This window comes from Pempheris klunzingeri, chromosome 11 (genome assembly GCF_042242105.1).
Source record: "Pempheris klunzingeri isolate RE-2024b chromosome 11, fPemKlu1.hap1, whole genome shotgun sequence".
Taxonomy (NCBI): Eukaryota; Metazoa; Chordata; class Actinopteri; order Acropomatiformes; family Pempheridae; genus Pempheris; species Pempheris klunzingeri.
In genome coordinates this window covers 19,173,167-19,200,000 of record NC_092022.1, presented here as the reverse complement: position 1 = coordinate 19,200,000, position 26,834 = coordinate 19,173,167, and the positions used below count along the sequence as shown (strand labels likewise).

At 43.7% G+C, this 26,834-nt stretch overlaps 1 protein-coding gene across 1 annotated transcript in view; it reads right to left on the bottom strand.

Moving 5' to 3' along the window:
• The window catches only part of camta1a (calmodulin binding transcription activator 1a), a 266,071-nt gene that overhangs the window by 84,333 nt on the left and 154,904 nt on the right, over positions 1–26,834 (bottom strand). The gene's annotated exons all lie outside the window — the stretch shown is intronic.

The following is a 26,834-nucleotide window of genomic DNA, read 5'->3' as shown; positions in this document are numbered from 1 at the left end:
GATTAGCTTGATTGACGGCTATAAGATGCTAAGGATGGAGCTTGAAGCGCAGCAAGCCAGGGTGTTGGAGTGGAATGGAGTTCATTCATGAGTTACGAGTCTGTTTCAGTGATGTAGTAAAAGACGAATAAATCCTCCCAACAGCCCGCGAAAAAAATACAACCTCAGGCTTGTGATGGAGACTCATACAAGACAACAGGCAGAAGACTGAGACACTGGCAGCTGACAAACACACAATATGCGAGAAAATCTAACCACAAATCATCACCAGATATAGTAAACAGCAGAAAATACACATCAAACTGCCATGCCAGTTAAAACAACTTTTTTTTTCCCACAGATTTTTATATTTTACCCACAGTAAAAACAGGCAAAGAGTAGCCCTGAAGACTGTCACACTCTCCTTTGTCAAGTTTATTTTTCAAGGAGATATTCCCTACTTAAGAGGCTGAGGGAGCCCGTGTAAAGTCCTGGACAGACAAGGAGCATGCTGATATAAATACCAACACAGCTAAGAGCTCTTCTCTACCTCACAAGGACCTAGACCTGCAAGGACAAATGACCGTCCCTGATGCTGTCCCCGAGTCCCTGTGCTAAAAGAGGCCGGTTTAAGGTTAAGAGGACCTCAGCCCACCACCAAGCTTAATTTACAAAGTCAAACTTCTCCTCTCATGAGAAACCTAAGCAGGGATGCGTTTTTAGCTTGAGATAACCTACTTTACACGCAGCATTATAATGCAGGTATAGTAACGTTAAGGGTTTTAAGTGAGTCAGAAATATGACAAGAAATTAAATGGCTCAGAAGGAGGGTCTTTGGTGCATATTAGGATGGAGTAGCTAAAAATCTAATTAGTTTTCAGGTGTCAGTAAGGATGTTCCTTGACTTCCTGTTTATTATCAGCCTGACTAGTGTAGAAGCTCCCAGTGGAGACCAAGTGTTAGGGATTAACATGTCATCACAGAAGGGGGAACACAGACATTTTGACAGTTACACTCGTGAGCCGAGGCTTCATCTAACACCTGCCTCACACCTCCTGTCCAGAAGCGCACCTGTTCTGACACAGTGTGAGGCTCAGAGCCGTTCTTGAAGCACTGTTTACACCTGTCCTAGCCTCACTGCAACACACCGCAACAGGAAAAACGAGAGGGGCTCGGGATCAGGGAAATTGGGGGAAGAAGAAGATGCAAAAACAAGAAATTGATGAAAATTTCCTGTGGAGAAGCTGGGGTGGAGTAATGGCAACGCCTGAGCACGCTCAGCAGCGCTGTGGTGTCGAGGTAACATTGATGCATGGTGTGACCTTACTTGTAATGCCAGCCTTAATCTACGCAAGTGGAATAAATGAAGTGGGGCCGCTGCGGACGTGTCACCCAGACTTATAAAGACAAATCCACCGCCGCTCTGAGCTGTGTACATGTATTCATAAAAGTCAGAGAGACGTCTCGACAGAGTGGAGTGCCCAGCATTGCCGGCTGGCTGGCGACGAACACATCCTAGCTCATGGTTGTCATGGCTGCGTGGAGCTGTCCATCATTAGGTGTAACACACAGAGAGGGTACGGGAGATGTGAAGTTGAAAAATAGATGGCAAGAAGGAAGTCAGGAAGAGAGGAAAAAGCAAAAAACAAAAGATAATGAAATGGAAACATGGAAGTAAACATATTTCATGGCAATATTTTTCACTACTCCTTTTAAACTAATTACACAAAGTGGCATACAAAACAGGTAAGAAGGGCCAAAGAAGATAGATTTTGACATGATGAAAAACATATTTATGCATGTTTCACAAAAGGTTATAAAAGGTATTTGTTTTTTGTAATTTATTAAGTGTGTTTTTATCAGACACACAAGGCAAAGAAACAATCTTTATCTAACTTAAAACAGGAGATGACTTTGGTTAAAGGATCAATGTGATTTAGCTTTTTTGTCAGAGGCTCATGGATTCCAATGATGCATAAATTTGGTTTTGGCCTTTACTAAAAAAGATATTCAATATAAAGGTAAGTCTGTTTAGAAGAGTATCTATGCTTGTCTGAGTATTTGAAAATGATTTGTGAGGACAGTACTTGAACCTCACACCGATTTGAGACAAACTGCTTTATTGCAAATCCCAGTGTGCTGACACTAACACAACTTGTCATAACCACTCATTACAGTTTAACGATGGATGTCCTGACAAACAATGTTTTCTGCCGGATAGCCGAGTGGCTGTCAAGTTAGCTGCGCTCAATTCATACTAGGCTGGCTTTATTGGCATGTAGTTCAAGTAAAGAGCCATCATTGATCACCGCGTTTTTATTCAGTGTGTTTTGGAGCAGTGGGAGCTGGCCGGATTGACAACAGGCCTACCCTTGATAGATGCAGGGCTGACAGTGGACATATGGATGTTGAGTACTGACACATGCAAGGGGCGCTGGGATAGGGATGTGTCTAACATGCCAACAACCGCATGTCCACTATGAGGCCAGCTCCCCCTCCCACTCTCCCTCTGCCCCCTGTCCAGTCCTCACTCTGACATGGCTGTGATTAATGCCCCTGGCCAAGATGATGATAATAATGATCATAATTAATCAAGGGTTCTTCCTGCACCTCTAGGAGCCCAGAGTGACCTGGAAAAGACACCCAGACCTCTTTTCCCCTGTTCTCCCCCTTCCTCTCTCTCTCTTTCTCCCTCTCCTCCTCCCTTCTTCCTCGTCTCAGTGACAGGCCTGAACCTCGGCCCGGCAGAAAGAGCCATGCATTATCCTGCCATCACCACTTCTATTTATATCACACCGTCTATCACTATCACTTACTCTCCTCCACCCGCCTTTCCTCCGCCCGCCTCTCCAAAGTGGAGTTTTCTTAAAGCTGCCCCATATTTCCTGGTGGAATAACGCTGCCTATGCAAATGGCTAGGAGTCAAAGAAGCAGCCTTGGTGACAGTGAGAAACTAACATCATCATTTTTTAGACATACAGAGAAACAACGTCCAAAACAAAAGCCACCACCTCTTGCTGCCTGAGGCCTGGCAGGAGTCTCCCTCTCTCAGCCCTCTGTAGTGTATTCCTGAAGGTTTGACATGCTATGTGTGAGGGAGAAAGAGCATTTCTGTGAGGAAAGTGTATGTCTATTCTAGAGATCCAGAATATATGCAGCTGCAGAATGATATTTTAAATTCCTTGGCGGCTGCCAGGTAACAGTAGCCTGGAGCAATGGAAAAGTTTTTTTGTCTCACCTTCTCTTTATTTCCCCTGGTGAGGAGGATACAAAGCTCTTTTGCTCGGCTGAGCCGTACGTGCCAGGCATGTGTTCAAAAACACCTCCCTCCTCCCCAAGCTACTCAAGTGCATATTGCACACAGCTTGTCTTATTTTTTTAAATTTTATACTCTTATAACATACTCGACACTAGTAATAGGCACCCAAAGGCATGTGCCTACAGTGCTTACATGTCACACAACACATTAACCCCACACTTAAAAGTATATCTAAAAGCTTGAATCAATACCGTGGTATTTTACACAGTAATGCAATGACGTGTTTTCTGTTGGTATCTAAATATATTTCTATCTCTGGATTTTTGTCACTTTCTGACACATCAGTATCTGTATTTAGGGCTTTGCTGCTTCTCAGTGAAATCACAGCACTTACCAAATCCCCCTGTACCTCTGTGCCAGGCACAGCCGCCCACGGTGGATCCTGCTATAGAAAGAACTACACATGACATCATCAGAGCTCGACCCACACACAGCAGGAACAAAGGAAGACCTACATTTACCCCTATACCAACCAGGTGGCCTACATTCCCCAATTGCATAAGATACAGGATCTTTTCTTGTTCTTCACTCATAAGGTGTATCTCATGCATTTCAAAATGTCTCACCAGGCGCTTCTGCCAAATTGAGTTCTTAAAGCAAACAGATGAATACATGGTACATTGCCTGTTATCATCATTATCGTCATCACTGACGCTCAGCCCAACCACTAAACACATATGTACTAAAATTGCACAATAGATCTGACTCCATCTGAGCCAGAAGTGCACTCTGCCGATTTACAGCGCATTTCCCTCTCTGTATAAGTGCCATAATGCTTTATGATCTGACTCCAATTCTATGTTGACACCATGAAATTAAACGGTTACATCTCACCAATGGTAAAACGCAAACCACATTTGCTCCATAGCCCTTGAGTCAAAATGTATGTGGATAGCTTGGTGCCAGTCAGTAACAAAGCTTAAAAACAGTATTAGTAATGATCGTGACAGCAAAAAAAAACCACATTAACTAAAGCTGCAATACACATACATGCTGATGTCAAACAGCAGTGGCGGACAAATTAGGTGCAATCTTATTTATCTTCAAGGTCATACAATGTCATATTAGACAGTCAAGGTTTCAGAAAATGTCAGCACAGAGCTCTTTTCTGTTCTTTGAAAATAGTGTAGCGTGGTGTGCTCACCCTGGCCGGCAATGATTTGAATCTGTTGTGGTCAGAGTTCACAGGGTCAGCCCTCCCACAAAGGCCATCTCTACACCACTAAGCAGAGGCCTTGAGCATATTTCAAAGCACCAAATGAAAATAAGCAGAGAAGGATGATGGGAGGGATAAAAAGGGAGGGGAAAATGGTTAAAGCCTCTGGAATCATGGGAACAGGTAAGGCAGCCATTGCTGGCAGCAGAGCAGTCATCTTCAGTCATTGGGGCCAAAGTGAAGAGCCTAGAGGCACTGATTGCAAAACTGTTCTGCCAAGTCTGTGTCTAAAAAAGTCTAAAATAAAGGCTTCTTATCACAAAAAATACAGCATGTCTCCGATGAACACAAAGATGTTGTTGATAACCTTGCACTTGTACTGAACGTCATCTCTCCCCAAGAAGCTGAAGGCAGAGAGGAAATATTGACAGAAATGTTTTCAGATTATATTCTCATGACTAAATCAATACACAGATGGGCCATCTCTTCAGAGTGGAGTTAGGATGGAGTCATCTTGAAGGTCAAGCAGTTAGCCCATTAAAGAGGTAGCTAGGCACGCGATTTGGCAGCACATCTCTACCTCCTCCTGCATGGCACGGAGGTAGCAACCTTGAGGAGTTGATTAGCGGTAGAGACGGCTCCCACGACACAGGAGACCCCCGCCTCATAAAATCCAGTGCTCGGTAGCAGAACAAGGGAGCCTGGGAGAGGGGAACTGGAGGGAATTCAAGGCAGAAGAACTGCCTGCCTGCCTCATCTTTTACAGGACAAATTAAAACCACAGCGGAACAAGTCATAAAACAGGAAATAATGAATTCAATTATACTTTTTAGTGTTTAGGGGCTGCTGGTGAGATGTGCTGAGTGGGCAATGCGAGACGCGTGCACAGCAGCGGGCACAGACTGATGACTATGTTGGTGGCGCTGAGCTTTGCTGAGGGCCGTGTGTGTGCTGACTGCATGTCTGCATGCCCCTAGGAGCAGTTTAGACCTCGACAGGGCCTTCATTAGCAAATGAATGACTCTTAATTGGCCTGGCAAATACACAGGATGCTTGTTGATTATAGAGAGTTTTTTTTTCCAGCCAGTGCTTGTACTTCAACACACATGCACAAATACACAAAGTCTATACACAGCAAGACACGGCTAAACTAGCAGAGAGGCATGCTTTAGCACAGGCAATACTGACAATAACTGTCATGTCATCAAAATGACAGACAATTCGAGGCTTTGCTGTGTCAGGTTCAAAAGGAGGGCTTCAGCTGTCAACAAAGGATTCAGACAAAGAATTCTGGGACATATTCTCTTTCTTCAGCCTATCTATACTTCTCTCTTTCTCCCTCTACCTCCCACCACCTATTTTTCGCTCTTTTTCAATCCGCTCTGTCTTGTCCCCTGGCATTACTAACACCTCAGCAGGAGGGAGAATCACAGACAAGAGTCCTGGTGTCCTAGATTCAGCAACACTGGCAGGAGCACGGCACATACTGGCCTGTCGTACTAGCTGCCATATAGGACTGAAAAATCACTCACACAAAGCAGCCCAGTTCAAGTTAAGTTAACAGCTACTACAAAGATATAAAGCGAAAACACAGAAACATTGATTTAAGACATAACACGCGTGGATCAATTAATGCAAGAAAGTCAGAACGAGGGAGTAGAGAGGGAGAAAGGAAGAAAGAAAGCAACACATGTGGAAAGAAAGAAAAGAATAAGAAGCACGAATAAGAAAAAAAGCATGAATCGAATCTTGCGAAAGTCAGTGTCGCCTCTATGGCCCAGCCCCTGGTGCCACTCACCCACTGCCTGCCTGCCAATTAAAGGCCTGATTAAAACCGACAAAGTGTCTCCAAATGAAGAAAGAGCTGTTGGAGGTCTTAACTGCTGAAGCCTGTCAATTACACTGCCAGAGGAAAGTGGTGAGGGAAGAGCAAGAGGGTACAGCAATGACACGCAAAGCAGGGGGTATAGAGGAATATAAGATCTCTCATTCAATGCTCTATGGCTCCCCACGCTCCTCCAGAAAAATGGATAATGTGTGAGGAGGAATTTAACAGAGATGACTTTTAGGTTGTTATTCATTCACCCTTACCCTTCATTTTGCCTGGTGTTTTTGTTTGTTTGAGATTTACAAATGGATAAAAAAAAAAAAGAAATTTGCAAACAAATGCTCATATTTGTAGGAAAAATATGTCGTGTGGTAGACATATCACATACCAACAACACAGTGTCCTTTTTGTTACCCCTTCTTACATGTTGACACTGTAAGTCATAGAAGCCCCACAGTGATGGGCTCAACAGCAAAGCCCTCAATCCCAGATAAACCACCCACAGTGTACATCGGCTGCTAAAATATGATGGTATTCGTGAGGTCATAAATCTTGTTTTAGCGGGATGGGAAGAGGGAAGAAGCACTAGTCTCCCCTGCATCGTTACAGCAGCATCCCTGCGGCCCATTCCACCTCCATTTAAGCTAAATGTCAACTTTTCAGCTCTTTTTTCCCTGTTGCTTCCTGCAGTTGCCATTTGTTTTAACACAGGGGGAGGAAAGTAAGAAAATAAGTCAACAGGAAGAAAACTACAAAGAGTTTGTTGTCGGCGCCTTTCAGGGCTGAGTGGATCGCCAAATGCTCTATAGCTTATGAAGAAGAAAGAATCCAGTGGAGAGTTAACTTGGAGATAAAATGGATTCCCGATCTGTCTGAATCTCTAACACAGTAGCCAATGATATGAGTAATGAGGGTTTCTATTGGTTAAAACAATGTCCTGTACCTGAACTGAAAGAATAATTTCACATCCAAGTAAAACTCTAATACCCTAATACTTCATAAATGTTATTATTATTTAGACATTAATCATCATTAAGAACCCTAATGATATTCTTTCAGTTTAATTAAATTGGAATGGGTTTTTTGGTGCTCTGTGGTGCCAAGTGAACGTACTGCAAGACGCTCTGGAAAAGCGCTCAATCATCTACAGCCAGATGGCTGTGGATTAGGGAATAATGTGCGAATTCACGTGGGTTGGATGGAAACAGGGAAGCACCTAGGCTATGTTGTGGCTGTCACGCTACTGTAATATACAGTAGAAAGGATTGATATGACACAACACTTTTGTGTCTTTGTATATACGGAATGTGCTGGCTTTGAAGGCTGTGTTTGAGGGGAAACAGAGGATATCATAGACTGTACAAGTGTCCAAAACCCACCATTAGAAAGGAGAAAACTAAGCATCTGCTTAATTTATTCATGCTTTCTGCTGTTTTTGTTATAGTCACCTTGTAAAGAGTGGTCTGCTGCTCTGCTGTGGGAGGGAGAGATTGTGACGGTGTTGGGTGAAAAACAACGAACAGATGAGAAAGCGCCTGCATGGCTCATAAAACAGAGATCGCTATAGAACAACCATTTCCTCCTAGCACATGGTGAAAAACACAGCTAGAGGACAGACAACAGGCTGAGGCGGAGGAGCCAACATACTGTCCATCTGATAACGTTAAACCCCCCCAATCCCACCACTCACCATCTCCCTCTCTCTTCTTTCTCGCTCTCTCCTTTTTGTCTTTCTCTCTCCTTCTAACAGATGTGAGAAGAAAAGGGAAAGCTTGAAAGATTGAGAAAATACATTAAGGCAAAAAAAAAAAAAAAAGAAAGCCAAAAAGAAAGACAAGCCAGCAAGTTAGACAGAATGTCAGACAGACAAAACAAAAGAAAGAAGGGAGACAAGAGTGAAGGTAAGAGCTAGAGAAAAGGCCCTATTTTTCAGACCAAGCTGAGACCCTAAGGGACATGCATTAAACACTGTGTGAGGTAGACCTCACCCTTTACTACTCTATTGGCTTATTCAGAGGGGAGGCAGCCAGTGTTAATATTTCATGGGCCAACCAACAGTATAAGGAGGTGTAAGCTCACGGGAGACTCCAATGCCCCCCTCGCTTTCCCCCCTTACTCTGGCAGTCAGACTTCAAATGTGTCCTGTCGTGCAAGTATTGTGTGTTGTACATGTATCAGCATGTGTGCATGTACTCTATTCATCGGTGGCTGTCTCTTCCCCCCTTTGCCTGACAATGCAGAGTAAATGCATTGAAGAGCAAGGCTGAGTGGTCAACGCACTCATTCAGTGGATTAGTGATGGTAGCCTGTATCCTTGAACTGAGGAGGTGTAGTGCTGCAGAGAGGGCTTATTTATGCCAGCAGTGTGATCTACCTGTCTACCACTAAACCACATAACATCATACAGCTGCCTTAAAATCCATCCTGCTAGGGTACCACATTATCTTCCATAGAAAACACTTCTCCTTTATCAAGTTAGACAACAAATCAGCACACAGCACTATAAACTGGAAATCATTACATCTTAAAAGCCTTAATGTCACAACCATGGACATGGTCATTTTGCCTAAGAGTCCTTCGTCCACTGCAACAAGACGAGACAACAGACTTTATTCTTTATAGCCAATCATGAGCCTTTAATGGCCAATTTTAAGATGCTGTGTCAGACATCCACAAATGGGTGCCATCCTTCATTGGCACCTCTCAAGTGTCTTCATGAGTTGAACAAAATAAAAAAGAGCAAAAGCGGGCCAGAGCCTATAAGAGCACAAAAGACACACAATGAATCCAGTGCTCCGGTCTTGGCTGTAAGAGGCACTTTGCTGACTGTGTCCCCCGAGTGCCAGAGCAGGAGGACAGTCCTTTGTGTTGCAGAAGTCTTGGGCCACTGAATTCCCTGTTTCAGCGATTCTTTGCTGGGGCCAGATCCCGAGAGGTGCTGCTTCTCCCTGGGCTCCCCCACTGTGACTGACATCCACCTTCTGTTCTCATGTAGAGGGGCAAATATGGGCCACTATCTGACCCATTTCAATGACTCACTCCACTACTTGAACACAACTGTCCTTAAAAGCATGAAGTGATGATAGAAGAGGTCACCTATAACCACTCGGAAAATGGGCACGCCAGTAGGATCACAAGATGGTCCAAGAAACGAGAAGTGGTTAGTGGACGTAGAGCATCAGTAAACTTTTTTTTTTTTTTTTTAAATGGCATTGTCTTATTTTTCAGTATGTCTTGTGTAAAAGGGCCAGTCTCCTCATCAGTCACTACTCATTATACCGTTCTTCGACTCGGAGCACACAAAAATTTTCAGAATAAGAATGGCATGAAGTGCTGCGACTAGTTTACACGCTGGCCTCAGGCAGATTGTGATGATGGAGAAAGTTACTGTACAGGTCTGTCCCTCTGAAACTGTTACAGCCCGTCTGGATGGAAATGTTTTCATAAGCCTATCAAATTCATCAAGGGACTGTTTTATGTGGTCATAAAACAAGGTGTGATAAATACAGTGCCTCAGGTCAAAGAGTTGTTAAGTTCTGATACCCATGGTGTGTCCAGGGACTGGCTAGACCAGCTTAAGGCAGAGCAATTATTCCTCTTGAGAGTGATGTCAAGCCCTGTATAGCAATGGTTAGAGCACAACACTCAAATTACAGGTGGGGATTGAAGTCAGTACCCTAATATTGGAATCCTCTGGATAGTCAAAGAAGGCATCACCAATGAACAAGAGTGACAGGAATTACCAATTGAGCTGATATCTCAATGAACAAAACATTTCTATGATATACTTGTAGCTGTCCATGGTTTGTTTTAGACGAACAAAGAAATCAGACAGGGGCTCTAAACTCCCTTTTGAGTGTGCAGTTGCAGGGGTCAGATGGAGAGGCAGAAAAAGGGGGAAAGAGAGTGAGAGAGACACTGAGAAGCAAATGAATGCAGAAGCCGTAGAACACCTTGACAGGCATATATCTTGCTATGCACGAGATCCACCTCAGGGGACGTCTGGCTAATTTCCTGTGAAAACAGCAGACTACCGAGGCAGGAGGCAGCGGCTGGAGGTATAACAGAGAACAGGGAGGAGGTAAACTATTTTCAGTTCCTAGAAAAGTCTCATCAGAGTTTGTTGTGCTGGTAGTACTGACATGGGACAGGTGGACGGGGAGAGAGGTGGGGGAAGGAGTGGTGGGAGGGGTGGTGGTGAGGTTGTGTCTGGGCTCAAACAGCTGTGTTGGAGACCCATCCCTGTCTGCGGAAGAGCTGTGATGGTACATGATTATTCAGCATGGCTCCTCATCTGCATCTCGTTTGGGACGCCATGGCCCCATCACACCCTGTCTGTCTGCAGCCCCAATCATAGCAACAAACACACTCACACATAAATACATTAACACTTACTTCCACTTTTTATCTCTTACTCACTCTTTTACACACACACACACGCACGCACGCCCTGTCTCAGTTTCCATACCAAATGGCACCAGGGAGAGATTTGCCATTGAATGGCAAATGACAAATTCTGTTCCATATTTTCTGTAAGGGAAATGCGGCTCCCCATTCTCATGACACATTTGATATACAGCCATTGCAAATTAGTCATGAGGCTGCAAGTGTGAAATGAATTGATATTCCAATCATCTGCATGATATAACTGCACACAGAACAACGGCAAAGTCATCTGCGTCGCCTTGATTAGTGAAGTACACAAGCAGGAGAATACAATTGTCTGTCTACACTGGAAGCACACTTGTTTTCCAGCAAAGGCCTGCGTCTAATAGAGGCAGCCTCCAATAAATTTGTACAAATATTCCAACAGAAACAAGAAGGCCGCTTCATCAGTAGGATGTGTTGATAAACAATGGCGGTCTCTATTAGCAGACGCTGCTGTCAAGGACGTGCATGTCACCGAACAGAGAGAGGAGGGAAAGCAGAGAGTGAAAGAGAGACGGGAATAAAGAAAGATAGACAGAAGTAAGAAAAGGGAAAAAAAGACACAAGAGGGAGAGAAAAAAGAAAGAACAAAAAAGAGGTGAAAGAGTGAAAACTAGGGTTGTTCTCAGAAAGGTCAGGCTGATTGTCTCTGCCCAAATATGCTGGCCTTTTCAAAATTAACTTGGCAAAGGCGATATTTTCCACAAAGCCGGCATCATGAATCAAAGAAGCGTCTATAGTTCATCCCTGAAAGCAAAGCAACTTCTCCTCCTGTGTGCTCCACTCTCTGCACTGACACTCCACCCTCCCGCATAGAGCTGACATCTTCAGTAATTATGTAATTAACACCATGGCAGGCCTAATTTCAGAGATAGTACGTTATAATTGCATTCAGTCGTTCATTAGTTAGGCAAAACATTTGATACATTGTGCGCAGGTGCGGCAGGGGGCCAAAGGCTACTTGTTTTTTGGAACGCATATGTGATGTCAATGACTTGATTGGTTTCTACTTGATATCGCTGACAGGACAGGTTTTTGTAATTTACCAATAATTACCCTCAGTCTGATACAATAAAAAAGCTGCTGGTCTCTGCTAAGATAAACCAATCGGGGTTCATTCTGCTCCCTGCCTCATGGTCTGCTTGTCTGGTGTGAGTAATGTCCAACGGGCTGTGTTAGACTGAATTAAATATTACAAAGGAAGAAAAAAACAGAAACAAATGTCCCAAAAGAACAAGACATTCTGTCCTCTTCATGCAGGTGTAATACTGTACTAAATAATACTAAAACAGTAATTACCTGAGTGATAAAGGCATGTTAGGAAAACTAGCAGTACACGTGCTGTTCAACATGATGTATTACATTAGTCAAAGCAGCAGCATGTCTTTGTGAGCTGTTTTAATGGCTTTTGTAAACAACAGTGGGAGCCAGTAATGTATTTGAACACATCATAAAGTAGCAGCTTCTGACTGTAGCGAATACATTGAAGCAATTCGCACTAGGTGCAACATAATTAAAATGAATCTGGTCCTGGTCTGGTATCCTGTAATGAAACACTATTCTTGTGATTAGTAGATGGATAGTATCACACTGTTATGATGTTACAGTCTGGTTGAGCAGACAGACAATTTGGTCCCAGTAACGCCAGATCTGTCCCGGTCCCTGTGATGATTTCTTCAATTAAGCCTTCCTGGCAGAGGAGGCCAAATGCTTAACTAGGCAGAATTGGAGCTGCCACTAGCTAGAGGTAGCAATGGGCTCCACTTCAACAGCTCATTCATCAGCCCTAGCGCTACCACTGGGCCACCTGTTCTGACACCACGCAGGGATGGAGTCATTTGCATTCTACTCTGACTGTCCTCTTTCCTTCTCCTCACTTTCTCCCCTTCTTCTCTTTCTCTGCCTATACAACTTTAAAGTTCCTCAGTGGCAGCTCTGGCAGATAATTGAATAGCAGGGTTTGATTTAGTTTGAAATCAATTTGGGAAGGGGCTTTTCATTCATTATGCTCCTTGGCTTTGGTACTACGTCTAAAATCCTTCAAACTTTGGCAGGGGCTGGAACATCGTCAATTCAAAGTGAAATTAAGCAGCCCTGAGTTGGATTGACAGGCAAGTAGAACATGATGGGACAGGGAGGGTCTTTTGTCTAGGGAATGGATGGACCACTCTCCTCTCCTCTCCTCTCCTCTCCTCTCCTCTCCTCTCCTCTCCTCTCCTCTCCTCTCCTCTCCTCTCCTCTCCTCTCCTCTCCTGGGGAGTCTCTCTCCTCTGTGCTCTTTGTCACCACCAGGTGCTGCTGTGAAATAAGGAGAGAGGCGTCGACAGGAGGCAGCCATGCACATAGCTTGACATTTTAGCCAGCTCCCTGCAGACACATTTGGCAAGTGTGTGGGTGGATGTGTGTATGCCCTTATGTGTTACAATTTGCTTCTGTGAGGATGTGCGTGTGTGTGTTTGCATGCCTGTATTTTTGGATGTACAAGTCCATGTTTGAACACACATTTGGATGTCTGAGCATACATTTGGTTGTGTTATTCTAAATGTTCCTATTACCTTCAGCTCCTCATCTGTCTGATTGTTTTATCTACTGCTTTGTGGCAGCATCCACCTGACATCAAGGCTGACTCATTGACAGCAGCCAGTTATAAATCAATAACACATTATACAATGAATACTATACTGTATTTGAAAACAGCTTGGCGCTATTGTGCAGAAATATGGAGGCGCCTCGGCACGCTACATTCACTATGCACTTTACTGGGTGTAAGAGGGCTCTTTGACACAGACTAGAGGGTTGAATACCAGCTTTCAATAAAGAAAAGGGATAACATTGTTGCGTGAACAACTGCAAAAGCGCTGTAACTGAGAGGGATGCACAAATGGACACTTGGCATCACAGCCACTGTTGGGGACATCAGCAGTGGAGATCACTGCAGGTTTTCTCCACTTTAAAAGCAATTTCTTCCTTTGGAGCCAAACCCCCCTCCCATTCTCCAACTCCCTTATCTTCTTGTGTGCTCGACTCAATTGTCATCCGACTGACTTGAGGCTGTGTTAGATTGTTAAAGCCCCCGGATATGGTAATCTGTGGGCTGCTCTGACCTTGGGAGAGTGTGTTTGCAGGGTGTCAGACCCTCTAATTCATCAGAGACAGGCCATTAGCTAGCTATCCAGCCACACAAACACACAATGGAACAGGAAGGAAAGTTCTCAGGGAAACAGCAGCAGCCCCCGTTCCTGAGATATCATTAGTTACTGCCTTTCAAAACTGCTGAATTGGGACACTTACCTGACTTGCCCCATTTTTTGCACCACAAGAGCCAAGATGTTGATGAATGGTTGTAAAAAACTGTCACTACTAGAAAATGGAGAGAATAGGGTTAAGGACATATCCTTGCCAACCTCTTCAACATTACGGACTAATGTAGGGACACAGATGATAGCAAAAACTAAACTCTGAAATCTTAGCGTTTTTCACATTTACTTTGGAAGATACAAACTAATTTAAAACCACAGAATCTACAGTATTCAAGCACAGTTACATTTTGAGTCCCATCTACAAAGGATTAGTGAATGAAGGACAGGATATGCAAATAGAGCATTTTCAAACACTTTCAAAGATGGCGAAGGGTTGCCACGTGAGGTCAGCGCTTGTGAACAGCCTCATATATCTAGATGCCAAGTGAGATGGAATAGTAATTACTCCTGTGCATCTCTGTGCAGAGACACAGCCTCTATCTTCTAAGCGGCAATGATTGACAGCCTCAATAGGAGACTCGCGCCGCGCCCCCTGCCCTCCGCCTTCACGCCCCTGCGATGACTGGTCAAACCCATCGTCTGGTGCCCCCCAGGCAGGGCATGGGTGACACCCCCCTCTGATAATCCTGCCCATCACATCCATCATGCCACCCTGCTCACCCCATGAGAGGGCACAACTGAGGGAATCTAATCAGGCAGTCTAATTGAGGAGCAGGGCTAGCCAATACCCGGGCTGGGAGGCTGGCTCTGCCTGGGCAGGCTCCGGGGACGTCAATAACACTCAGTGGGTGTCGATTCATCAGACCTCCTTAATGTCATTAGCCCTGAGAGGCTCACTTCACCCCTCTCTCCTTTCTCGCTCCCCTTCCATCTATCCATCTCATTCACTCATGCCTCAAACTTTCTCTCACTCACTTTCTGTTGCCTCCTCTCTTCCGTGTGTCTCTAAATCTATCCATCTCCCACTCTCATTACCCTCTCCCTCACTAATCTTTCCACAGGCAATAATATGTTCACCTTGCATAACAAGTTCGGGACTTGCCTAGAGAGTGTTATATCTGTGTGTCCGTGTTTGGGAAATGATCATGTATACTCTCTCATCGCCTCCATTTCAGACTCTGCCACCAAACTCTTTTCAGTCTTCCTCCTACCTTCTTCCCCAATATCCAACCCTCCCCCTCTGCCCCAATATGTTCTTCCTCTTGCTCTCCAACAACATGTGGCGCATATTCCAGCTGTTTATTAAACAATGCCAGAGCTTCCTAGGAGCAGGTGATGCAGTCAATTACTCCACAATTACCTGGGTAATTATGCAAAAGAGGAGAGAGAAGAGCAGTAGCACGGGGATGAAGAGGACCTTGGCAGAGGCGGATCGGCTGCGTTGGCAATGGTTGGGGCCCAGAATGGCAAGCGATTGAGACTTTGAAGTGACAGTGCCAGAGAGAGTGCAACTATAAAGGACGATGTGCCCCCTCACCTGCCAAAAACATACACTCACACACGCATCAACAACCACAAACACAGCTTCGAACACGCAGCTTCTGCCCCAATACACTGACACCCTAAAGCTTGTGTGTTTGTGGCTTTTGTGAGTGCTCAGGCCTGCTGTTTTTGTTTTGGACAATAACTATACAGTGTTTCACTCTGTGGTTTGCCTCTGCTCCAGTGACAATTAGGTGTCTTATACCTGAGAGGCAACAAAGAAAGAAGGGAAGGAGGTAGGAGAAGAAAGCAGTACACTGTAGACGTGGTAAGGGCAGAAGGAAAGAAAAAGAAAAATAGGAAAAGGGAGAAAAGGTTACATGAGAGCAGGCAGAGAAATCTGTGGGGAGATGCATGTAGTCCAGTCTTCATATTAACACTGATTAAATAAGTGGAGCTGGTTGTTTCCTTGTGTTGGCTTTCAACATCCTTTTTAGCGTATATTCAAAAAAGTAATATGCGCATTTTCCTTTCTCTGCAATCCCACTCACTACCACTAACAACCAGTGCTGCTCTGCAATCATCCATGTGGGCTGTTTTAAACATTGACAACGGAGCTCAAGTCAAGCGGGCCTGACAAGCATGTCTTGGGGTAAATTGAACCACACAGTGGCTATTCTGAAACAAAAAGTGTCAGATGGAAGAGGGCTAGGGGTATTGCCTGCTATGGGAGCTTTATGCACTCGAACTGGAAATATTTTCACTGGCAGGGTGAATAGTAAATTGCTTAGTGTCAGCTCATCACTTAAGGCGGATTGTTGGTGGGTATAATACCCAGCACATGGCTTCTCCAAATAGTCTCAAGCCAGCCAACCCCTCTTAACTCTCTCCAAGCGTCCTGACGTGATGCTGTGGCTGGAGTTCTGTCTGTGGACACTAAGCTTTCAGTTATGACTCTCCAAACTCGTCACTTTGGCCCACATTCATCTCTGTTTTGCAGATTAATTTTTTAAATCCTGTATCAAGAGGGAGGTTGACTGACCAGCCAAAGTAAACATGACCACATTTTACTGAGGCACAGTTGAAGGTAAAGTATGGCAGAAAATAACTGGTTTTACAGGAGATGAGATAGGGAGCGTTCTGTGATCCTGAGTAAAAACACAACCCATTTCCTGATAAATTGTATTAAAAAGCAAACACACTTTGTCCTTGGCAGAGTTTTTGTTGTCCGTTTGTCCACCTGTCTGTCTGTGTCTAGCAAAGAGGCAGAATTATGTGGTCACATGACCATTCTGTGTTAGTGAAGATGGGCATGAGGGAATTACCTCACAGCTCCGTATCTCAAATCTGTGGGATTAAGCTCCATTAAACATGGAGCGCCGCCGAGCTTTATCTCGGGATTTCACTCTGAGACAGAGCAGAGCACACAAGGAGGAGGGAGTCGTGAGGGAGAAATAGCGATGAAACGTCCTTCACCTTTATCGACCAAATTATATAAAAAAGGAGCGATGAGAAAAATTGCTTGCCTGTTCCACAGTACAATGGTAGAGAGGAGAGCTTGGCCATCTTACACTTGTGTGTGTAGCATGCTTAAACATCCAGACAGCTACTCCAACACTGGCCACTAACGCTGTAGCTGCTGCTGGCACACACACGTACTCTGTAAAAACAGGCCTTTCCCCTAGGCACACTGGTCACTTAATGAGAAATGACCACTGCTGAGACTTTGCACTCCCCATGCACTAAACAAAAACACACTTTTTACACGTACACACAAGCAACTAAATTTGCACACATGCACAATCAAACAAAGTCTGTGGCTTCAGAAGTAAAGCAAGATGAATTAATCATTTAGCGCTTTCCTGTCAAATGATAAAACTACACACTCAAAATATAACTATACAATTTTGAGACGCATTTTACGATCGTTTCTATAGATTAAGCATAGGTCAACGCTTTGCTGAAGTAAAATCAGCACAAGAGGTGTATCCTTAAATTTTTTTTCCAAATAGATGACCATGAAGAGCCTGTGCATGACTTCATTTGATTGTCTGAATTAATAAGTCATATTTAGACATTAACACACTGTCTGTGACTACCTATGCTTCAGTTTTACTAAGAACACTGACTAGCACTTTGCTCAATACATTAACTGTATAGCCTGAGAAAGAAAAAGAAGAAAAAAACGTGAGCATGCTGGGAGTCAGGGTGGTCCAGTGATGAACACCTCCTGTGTCCTCCCTTCATCTTCTTTCTCTCTCTTTCCCTCTTCTCCCTCCTCTGGGCTGTTATTGATCTGATCTCCTCCTCTCTCAACTGGAGCCATGATTCATGTTGTTCCGACTGGCCCTCACTCACCAGACACAGACACAGCTCAGTCATGCCCTCCCGTATCTATCTGTCCATCTGTCTCTGCCTGCTCTCCCTCTCTCTGCCCTCAGGCAAGTCAACCTGCTGTCCACATAGGGCCACCATGGCCTGCTTTGCTCCTGTGTATAATTATTATTATCACTATCATTATCTTTATTAATATTGTTCTTATTAGTCCTTAGGATGAAAAAGTTTGTTTTCCCATCAGGAAAATCTTTCTGTAAATCTTCTTCTTACCCTAACATTGAAAACTAGCCTGTCTGGATATTCTTGCTTTCTATTACTTTTACATGTGATGTATGATGACAATGAATGATGAACCGTATACAGGAAAACATTCAGATGAATGTAAAATTGCAGTTTTAAGTCATATTTCATATTTCTCTTTGCATGAATCTCTACACTGCCTTCAATAACATAATACTTAAAAGGCATTTTTGTCCTACTAGATAATCAAAAAGTAGTTTTCATCAATTGTTTGCGAGTGTGCTATTTTTGCAATGTATAACATTTCCCTGTTTATTCAGGCTTCATCTCTCAAAGTGTCCCAGTCCATTCCAATGCAGAATCTTTATTTTCTGAAGAAAAAAAAAGAAAGCTACAGACAGACAGAGAGAGAGAGAGAGAGAGAGAGAGAGAGAGAGAGAGAGAGATGTGTATAGGCCTTGCAGCAGCAGGAGCACATAAAAGCCCAGCTTCAGCCAAGGCCCCTGCTCCAATGTGTAGAAATTAATTGAGTGAAAAAAATCTGCTGTTTAAGGTTGAAGTGGGTTATGGGAGGCAGTGTAACAATTGTTTTCTGTTTGCCAGGGGCTATATATCGTTCATTCCGGCTTTCTCTCTCCTCTCCGCTCAACACTCGCTGCTCCCTCCCTCCCCACCTGCCCTCCTCCCTTACCATCCATCCACCTTCTAAGCCTCTCTAGCTCCCTCCTCTCCTTTTCATCAGTGTTTTATTTTCCACAGTCTACAGTCTTTCTGATTCATTTTTATCTTTCCCATTTTCATCTATCACATAGGAGATTTTTTTTGTATCTTTAAATGTAATTTTTAATGTAATTTAACAAGATTTTTCCCCCCTGAGATTCTGTCAGTGAAACTAAACAAATGTACATAGATGCAATCATTTGCGTGCAAGTATGTGTGCGTGTCAGTGAATCTGTCTACACGCATGCATCATTATTTAGTGACAATGACATTAACAGGGGACCAGTGTCGACACACAATGCAGAACAAGCTTAGCACCCCCTTGGGCTTAAACAAATGAATCATTCTCTCTCCACATTTAAATGTGCAATAGAAATCCACAAACGTCTGATGCTTCCTTTCGTTTCAGCACTACTAACAAAAAATATATATCAAAACGACAACCCAAAAACAAAAAACAAAACTCAAACAGAAACAGTGTTGAAAATCAACAGGAATTGAAGAAAAGATGAGGGAAAAGTACAAATACACATGGTGCACAGGATACTGAAGGAAACATCTATTCAGTTTACTGTGAAAAGAACAAGGTTAACACTGATGTATCAGCCAGGAATGGAATAAGAGAGATGTAGAGTGCAATACAAATAGAAGAAGAGATGATAGAAAGAGAAGGCAGGAATACACAAACTTACGACCAACAAAACTTACGAGATAAGACCACAAATGAGGAGACTTTGCCCAAAGCAGAAGGGTTAAACCTGTTTCCTGTGTTAAACTCCTCTTTAGCACCCTTTCATGTAAAATATCAAACCTTTCAATATCACTCTGAGGAAAGCACAGTAGCTCACCCCGTATAATTCTATACAAACACTTAACCATTCTCTTTGAACTTTGCAGCTCCACTCATTATACCTCCTTTGAAGAGTGAATGTTAGAGCAATTCTACATTTTGATTTTGCAGTTATTAAATGTAACACAGCAGCAAATTACATCTAAACCTCTGTGTTGCTGGTTAATAATACATAGACCATGTGCAAAAGCCAGCAGAATAAATAGCCAAGCAAAAAGAAAACTAAAGGTAGCCGATGAGCGAGACGCTTGGGTGTAACAAATTCACCTCACTACAAACGTCAATGTACAAATATTTCTGCAGATGAGGCAGAAAAGCTCCAGTGGAATTGTGGGGTTAGGTATACTGCTTTTGTGAGTAAAAAGGAGATAATGTCACTGGATGATTCCTCCTCAAAGCCAATGGCCCGTCTGTGTAGCATCCTAAAAACCGGTGCTGTGCTCCCTACCTAAGGGATACAAAAAGAACCAAGTGTCCCAGAGCCAGCAGGGAAAAGAAGAGATAGTTATGCCAAGGCCTTACAGCATCCGAAGAAAACTGCAGCTCTTGACATAGGGGTCTGCCTTCACTACAGGAGTGGCCTCATATTAACGGAGACCACTGGAGTAAGCTGCTTTTTCAAAGGCACGAAGCAGATGGAGGTAAGAAAGAGAGAGCGAAAGGGAGAGGAAAGCGAACAAGATATAGACAGGTGGGGAGAAAGGGAAACTCACTGATTCAGTAAAAGGCATATCCTGAAGAGATATCCAAGGCATTTCAAGCAATCTATATAATGCATTTTACAGGTTTTCAGGAATAGATAACCACTCTTTGATTCTACTCAATACTCAGACCTCAGCTGACCCTTTGGTCCTGGCCAGAAATGCCCCAGAAATATGTGAGCTAGCCAAAAGCAGGTTGTAGATCATTAAACAGAGATTTTTGCAAACTTGCACCCTGACATAAGGGAGATGAGAGTAAGTTACTTTGAACTTCTACCTTTAAATTCAAGTGAATCAACTGAATCCAGCAATGGTTTGAGGTCTAGACCAGAGTGGGCCTCTCAGTACATAACACTGCATACTGTATCACTTAGTGTTGGTGTTTTCTGAGCAGTATGAATCTCTTAAGAGTATTCTGGCCTGAATCTGTGAAACAGTAGAAGGCAGAAGCCTTGGCGAAAGTTGCTCATTAACATAAAACCCAGGCCCTGTGTTGCCCAGGGATCTGTGATTCGCTCACGAGACCAAACAAAAGGAGAATTCACACAGTAAGAGCAAACTACAGAGTCATGCAAAGCTTGCTCACTGTCTGTAGTGCTCTGTTTTCTTCACCTACAAACCTCTTGCCTCTACTTTGCATATCTGGCCTTGGTTCTGCTCCACTACTCCCAGAAGGTTACATGTGGCAAACGCTGGCAAACTTAGTTGACTTGGACCCCCAGCAGTATTAATAAGGACACATGAAGCACTGGGAAGCATCTCTGTTTGTGTCTCAAAAGATTTTAGTGCCAAGTGTCACTAAACAATGAAAACATGGCTTCAAGTCATCTTCACTCCATCATTTTACTGCGTTCCATTACTCATCTGAATCAGTTTCCACAGGAGCAATGAAAAAGGTGCATGTAGCTGCTGGACATTTCTCCCTTTTTCACTGGAATCTACGATGAAGGTGGGGAGCTGCAGTGGGGAGCCTTCATAAAGTCAGTCTTTAAACGGAAGTCAAAGTCCTCAAGTGTTGCGACAAATTAAAATATTTCTCAAGCCATTTTCTTGGGAACATTTTCTCCTTCCCCTTCACAATAAAGAAGGGGAGCCCTGTGGAGACGTCTCAGCATGACAACGCTTCAACATGTGGCAATGTGGTAAATTGAATTACGGAAGCTGTCGATAATGCACACTTTTTAACAAGCCCCTTATACGTTCGCTCCTTACAGCAACCTTTCCAAAATTACCCCTCAAATCCAGCTGCTGGATTGAAATGGTGATAGCAGGGTCAGCATGAAAGGCAGACTAAGGGCTTAACTGCTGTTGAGTGATTCGGCAATTGTTAGAAGAAAGAGAGGAAAACTAATTACTGCGGTCTTACAGGAAAACCATGGGTAAAGTGGATGCTCCCAATGCTGGGGGTAAGGCGTTCATGTGGGAAGGCTTTGGCTCAGTCGCTAATAACAACATAACAACCCCCATTAAGCCATTATGCTGGGGAGAGGATCACTACTTTAATCTACTGTGCTGCATAAAAATAAAAAAAAAATCAAACACTAACTAAAATGAATATCCAGCTCCATCACCTCACCTCTGTGAATGGCAACATCTCAAGCTAAATGCTGTAATTTCCACTGTGAGTTGTTCATGAACAGTGGAAGCTGTGAAGCTTTCCCTATTCTCTCTTCCCATGTTTATATTTACCTTGTATTAGCATGAGCAAATGAGATCTACAGTAACTAAAGAATCTACTTTCTGTGCTTCTGCAGCCACTCATTGACTGTTACTCTACTGTATGTGCAAGCAGAAGGTTAGGAGTTATAACCATGGTAACTGTTAAAATATCACAGATTGGTCTTAACTCCTCCACAATCAGATAATTCAAAAAGGAAGAGCTAGCTGTGTGAGCTCCAAGGCAAGGAAAAAATAGTGAATAACAAATCAAGCTCCAGGAGAAGAGAGAAGACAATGGAAACAGTAATCGATTTACTGTCTTTATGGAGCAGGCAGCTGACTGTTGTCTAAAAGACAGCCTATAAGTTTGAATAAAAATGAAAAATACAAACTTTTTTGCTTCGGGCATTGCCTGTATCAGTAATCTGATCTTAATTTCACAGTTGACTTGGAGCAGGGGCAGAAGGGAAAGCATGTAGTGTCACCTCTTCTCAGAAACGGCGGTTTGTTTAGTGCCCCCTCACATCTGGCCCCACAATCTGGTGGTATCAGTCACAGCATCTGTAAATCAGTGTTACCACTGCTACTGAAAACATATACACCCAAAGCAATTCTATTTCACAGATATGCCGCTAGTTTTATTATAACTTACCAACACACTTGCAGTCCAGCCAAGTGGCCATGAAATTGCAGAATGTTATTTTTTCCACCAGGTTTTAACTAGCAGACAAACAGGTAGGAGTACAAAGCTGGTAGAGCGCATACCATTACGGCCTTGTTTTTTACTGCAACAGGCTGGGTTTGGATCTGATCTGTGGCCCTTTGTTCATATCACCCTCTCTCACATGTCGATTACCAGTCACTCTTAAGCTATCTAATAAAGCATTAAATATGCTAAAAAAAAGTCTTATAAAAAAAAAAAAATACAAAGCTGTACCTCAAAAGAGTCAATTGAATTCAGGTATGAAGGTGCTTGGATGGACAAAACATCTATATGTTGATTTGCTGCAAAAAGGAAGGGCTAGATAACTAGTAAAAAGAGGAGTTAAATGTTGAAGGTCGTGATATTGAAAGCCAATGCAGTGTAGCATCCAACGCGCATCTACTAGCATCCACTCCATTACAACATTAGCAACTAATGTTTTGACATTTGTCTTCATTATTATCAATGAACAGAGGCGATTGAGCCACCAGCATGCTCCATTACCTTCCTTCATTGCACAGTTGCACAGTTGAAATCACACATTAGGGTGGATCCAACATGAAATGACAAGTTATGGGAGCTAAGGACGCACCAGCTGATTATTTAGGTGGCGGAGGGTGAGAGGGTTGGGTGAAGTGATGGCGGGGTGGAGCTGAGGCAGGAATGGGAGCTAGGGAATTGGTAGAGAACTGTATTGACATTAAAGTCTGGGGAGCGTGGGGGCGCAGAGCAGCACAGCACACCTTAAGAAGAGAAGCTCATTTCAATCGGTATAATTAGCCTGTGGTAATGAAATAAGTCAGAGGCACTGCCACCTTCACTTAAGAGAAAATCGATCTGCGTTTGAGGGAGTTTATTAAAGCTTAGGAATAATGGGGAGAAAGGATAGAAGAGGTGGAGGAGGAGATGGAGGGGGGGTGTTCAGCCAACATTAACAGCTAATCAGATAAGCAGAGGTGGTAGCATTGGGGGTAGAAGCATGACAAGAACCAGAACAGAGATCATCTGGAGTTTGTCAAAGCAGATGTGTTTGAGGTCTCTGCTATTTCACAGCGAGAAGCCAGGGGATGCTAGAGTTATGCACACTATGAGACCCAAAGCCTGAACTAAGATGACATCACTCTGTGGGAGAATAAAGCCAATCAAAACCGGGTGTAACTGAGGATCCTGACTAATAGACAGCCAGTGGACATCCTCAGAGTGTTTGCAAGCATCCCTGTGGAAGTTTGGCCATGGCCAGGAGCTGGTGAACAACTTGAGCTTGGTAGAAGCAGGGTGTGGTGAGATAATCACTGATGGACATCTCTCCTCAGGTGCCCCAAATGCATGCTGGTTGCTGGGGGTGCTGCTTGCTCATTTATCCAGCCGTCTGGCCAGCTCACCTGGAGTGATGGGGGAGACGTCAGGAAGGCAGGCTGCTATTTCACGGCCTGTTAAGCGCTAATGCCGCAACATGCCCTGCGCTCCAATTTTAGGGAACAGGGAGCATTACCGCCCAACTCAAGGTTCTGTCCGTCTGGACTGTGGACTTCGAGGGCAGAAGGGGGGAAGAGAGAAAGGGCAGTAAAGAGAAAGAGAGGTGGGAGTAGAGCAGGACAATGAAAAATCTAGTGAAAGAATTAAAAGACTGAGAGATGAAAGACACAGAGGAAGAGGGTGGAAGAGAGAAAGACACACAAAGAGAAGAGAGTAGAGCCTTGGTTTACACGGGCTGCTGAGCCAGCACTGCAGAGCAGACAGGACAGCAGCAGCACACGCTGACATCTACTCCTGCCACGCTAGGCTGCCTCTCGCAGGCCCCAGAAGGCCCCTCGCTCCCGGACTCAAAGCCTCTCCCTTGCTGGAGCCACTGAACATCACTAGCCTGAACCACCCACAACACTTGTCCTCTCTGTACACTAAACCTGGCCCATGTAATAACCACAGAGCCTCTATTAAGCAGTGGATGGCTGGGGAATCGGACCGGCTAAGGCACAGCATGAGTGATGTAAAGACTCTCCTTTGAGACAAGTGAGGTTATGCTCAAGTTATGTCAACTCAATGTATGGGTTAGGGTTATGTGATGGTATGATATGAATTATGTATTTAAATTTATCTTTCCTGTATTATTTTAAACAGAGTAGTGAGAAAATCTTCTCCCGAAGTCTCACACTTTCACCAAACAGAGGGCAAAGGTCAAGTCTTCCAGTAAACATGACTGTGCATGATGGGTCATGGGTCCCATCACAGGCTGATTACAGCAGTGATGGATCACCTCTGTCTGTCAGTCTTGAGCGGTGAGGTGTTTAAAGGACATGACTAAGGTCCTCCAAGGTCCGCAAGATAGGAATGTGTACACAAAAACACAGAATCCCACAACACAGTCTCAGCGGCGTTACTAAGCACAGACAATGTAGGCAATGTATCTTTATGTACACTATGTGTGTATAGCAGTTATGGTTCAATTTCTATGAACTCCCATGTGGGTTTGCAGCCCTGATTCAGTTCGTGCCTGTGTTTTCTCTCTCTCCACTGAACTCACCTTCACACCTTGCACTGGCTTTGTGATTAGCTCAGCAATTAGCTCAAGTAAATTAGACTGGTTAGAATATATAGGAGCTCAGGATGGAAAGTTACACTTTGTTACTGCCCACAGCTCAGTGAACCGCCATAAATCTTTATGTGTGTGACTCATCAGGATTTCTCTTTATAACTCCCTTTATGTTATGTTGTTGCATACTGTACACCGCACACTACAGGTTTAGTGAGTTGATGACTACATCTAAGCCTCTGACTGCTTATTGCTACTGATGGACATAAAAAACTGTCACTGTCAAAAGAGTCACCATTACTTAATGCTTATGTCAAGGGTGGACGGTGATGTTAGCAAAAAGCACCATCTTGAAACACAAGGTTTGTAATGCATTATATGAAGAGTGTCATTTGATGCCCCTGGCTCGCAGTGGACACGCAAACACACAGCACTTACAGCACAATATATAGCATATAAAGTAAATCTGGAGTGCTGTCCTAGATTCAGAGTCTTTTGTACTCTATTTCACATGGTTCCTCACCTCAACAGCCAATCAATGACTTGCCAGGAAACGTCTTTTTTTATATTATTTTTATAAAGCTGGGACTGTTGGTCGCAGAGGCCTGGATATTTTTGTACCGTAACAGTATGTTTCTTCTCATCTATTGTGACAGCAACAAGACCACGGAAGAACATGCACTATCACTGGACAAGAGAAGTACCAAAGATACAGTAGCTGTGATGTGCCAGTTGAGAGAGTGACTCTAAAGAAAAACGGCTGCATTTTTGGAACATTGACCAGTAATGATGCTGGAAAATAGGACAGTGGCATACAGTACAGTATTCTTTTGGGAGGAAGTGCTTGCGCGTGTGCTGAAGTGGGCCTCCATGATGTAGCAGACAGCAGAAGTAAGGTAGATGTGGGGACATTTTAAACTGACATCTGTTGCCGCTTTCTACTAAATGTTCTGCTTTAGACATATGTTTATTCATACTGTTTGTGCATGCTTTAGGACTGGTTTGGGGGAACAGCTGGCTCTTGTAACAACTATACAAGCCATTTTCACCAGAGAAGAGCCAGCTAATATTCCTCTCTGGGGAGGAACCTGGATTGAGCTGATGCTGGTCAAAGGGCCACCGGGACAGCTTAGAGCGACAGCCTTTAATATTTGACGGTAGAGGTAAACTCACCCTGTACTGCAAGTGTAATTGGCAACTATAGCCCTATCAAAAGAAATATATATACGTATTTTGTATTAGTTTTAGCTTTTCAACTCATTTCAGTGTACATCTATTTTGTTATTAACATACAACTCAGGCAATCACCTTTGCATAAGAAACCAGGCCACAAAGTGCAAAATCACTTCCCACTTCTATATCTGTACAGGTTTACATGCATTCTGGGACTGTGAGCCTGCACTCCAAACATTACTGCACATAATCTCTATTCACATGCTAATATAATTAATAGTACAAGTTGGCTGACAAAACCTTCTGTAAAGCCAGGACTGTCAGAAACTGGAAAAATATGTAATGTTCAGAATGGATTCGTGTGCTTAGTCCCAACAGGTTATCGGACCACTGCAGGACCAGAGATGACACTGAGCTGGCTGGAAAGAGAAAGAGGCCATTTTCTTGGAGTGACAAATATCTGGAGGAGTACAAACAGAGAGCAGAGCCCCCGTTGGTAGAATGTCTGAGCTTTGTCTTTGTCACACTG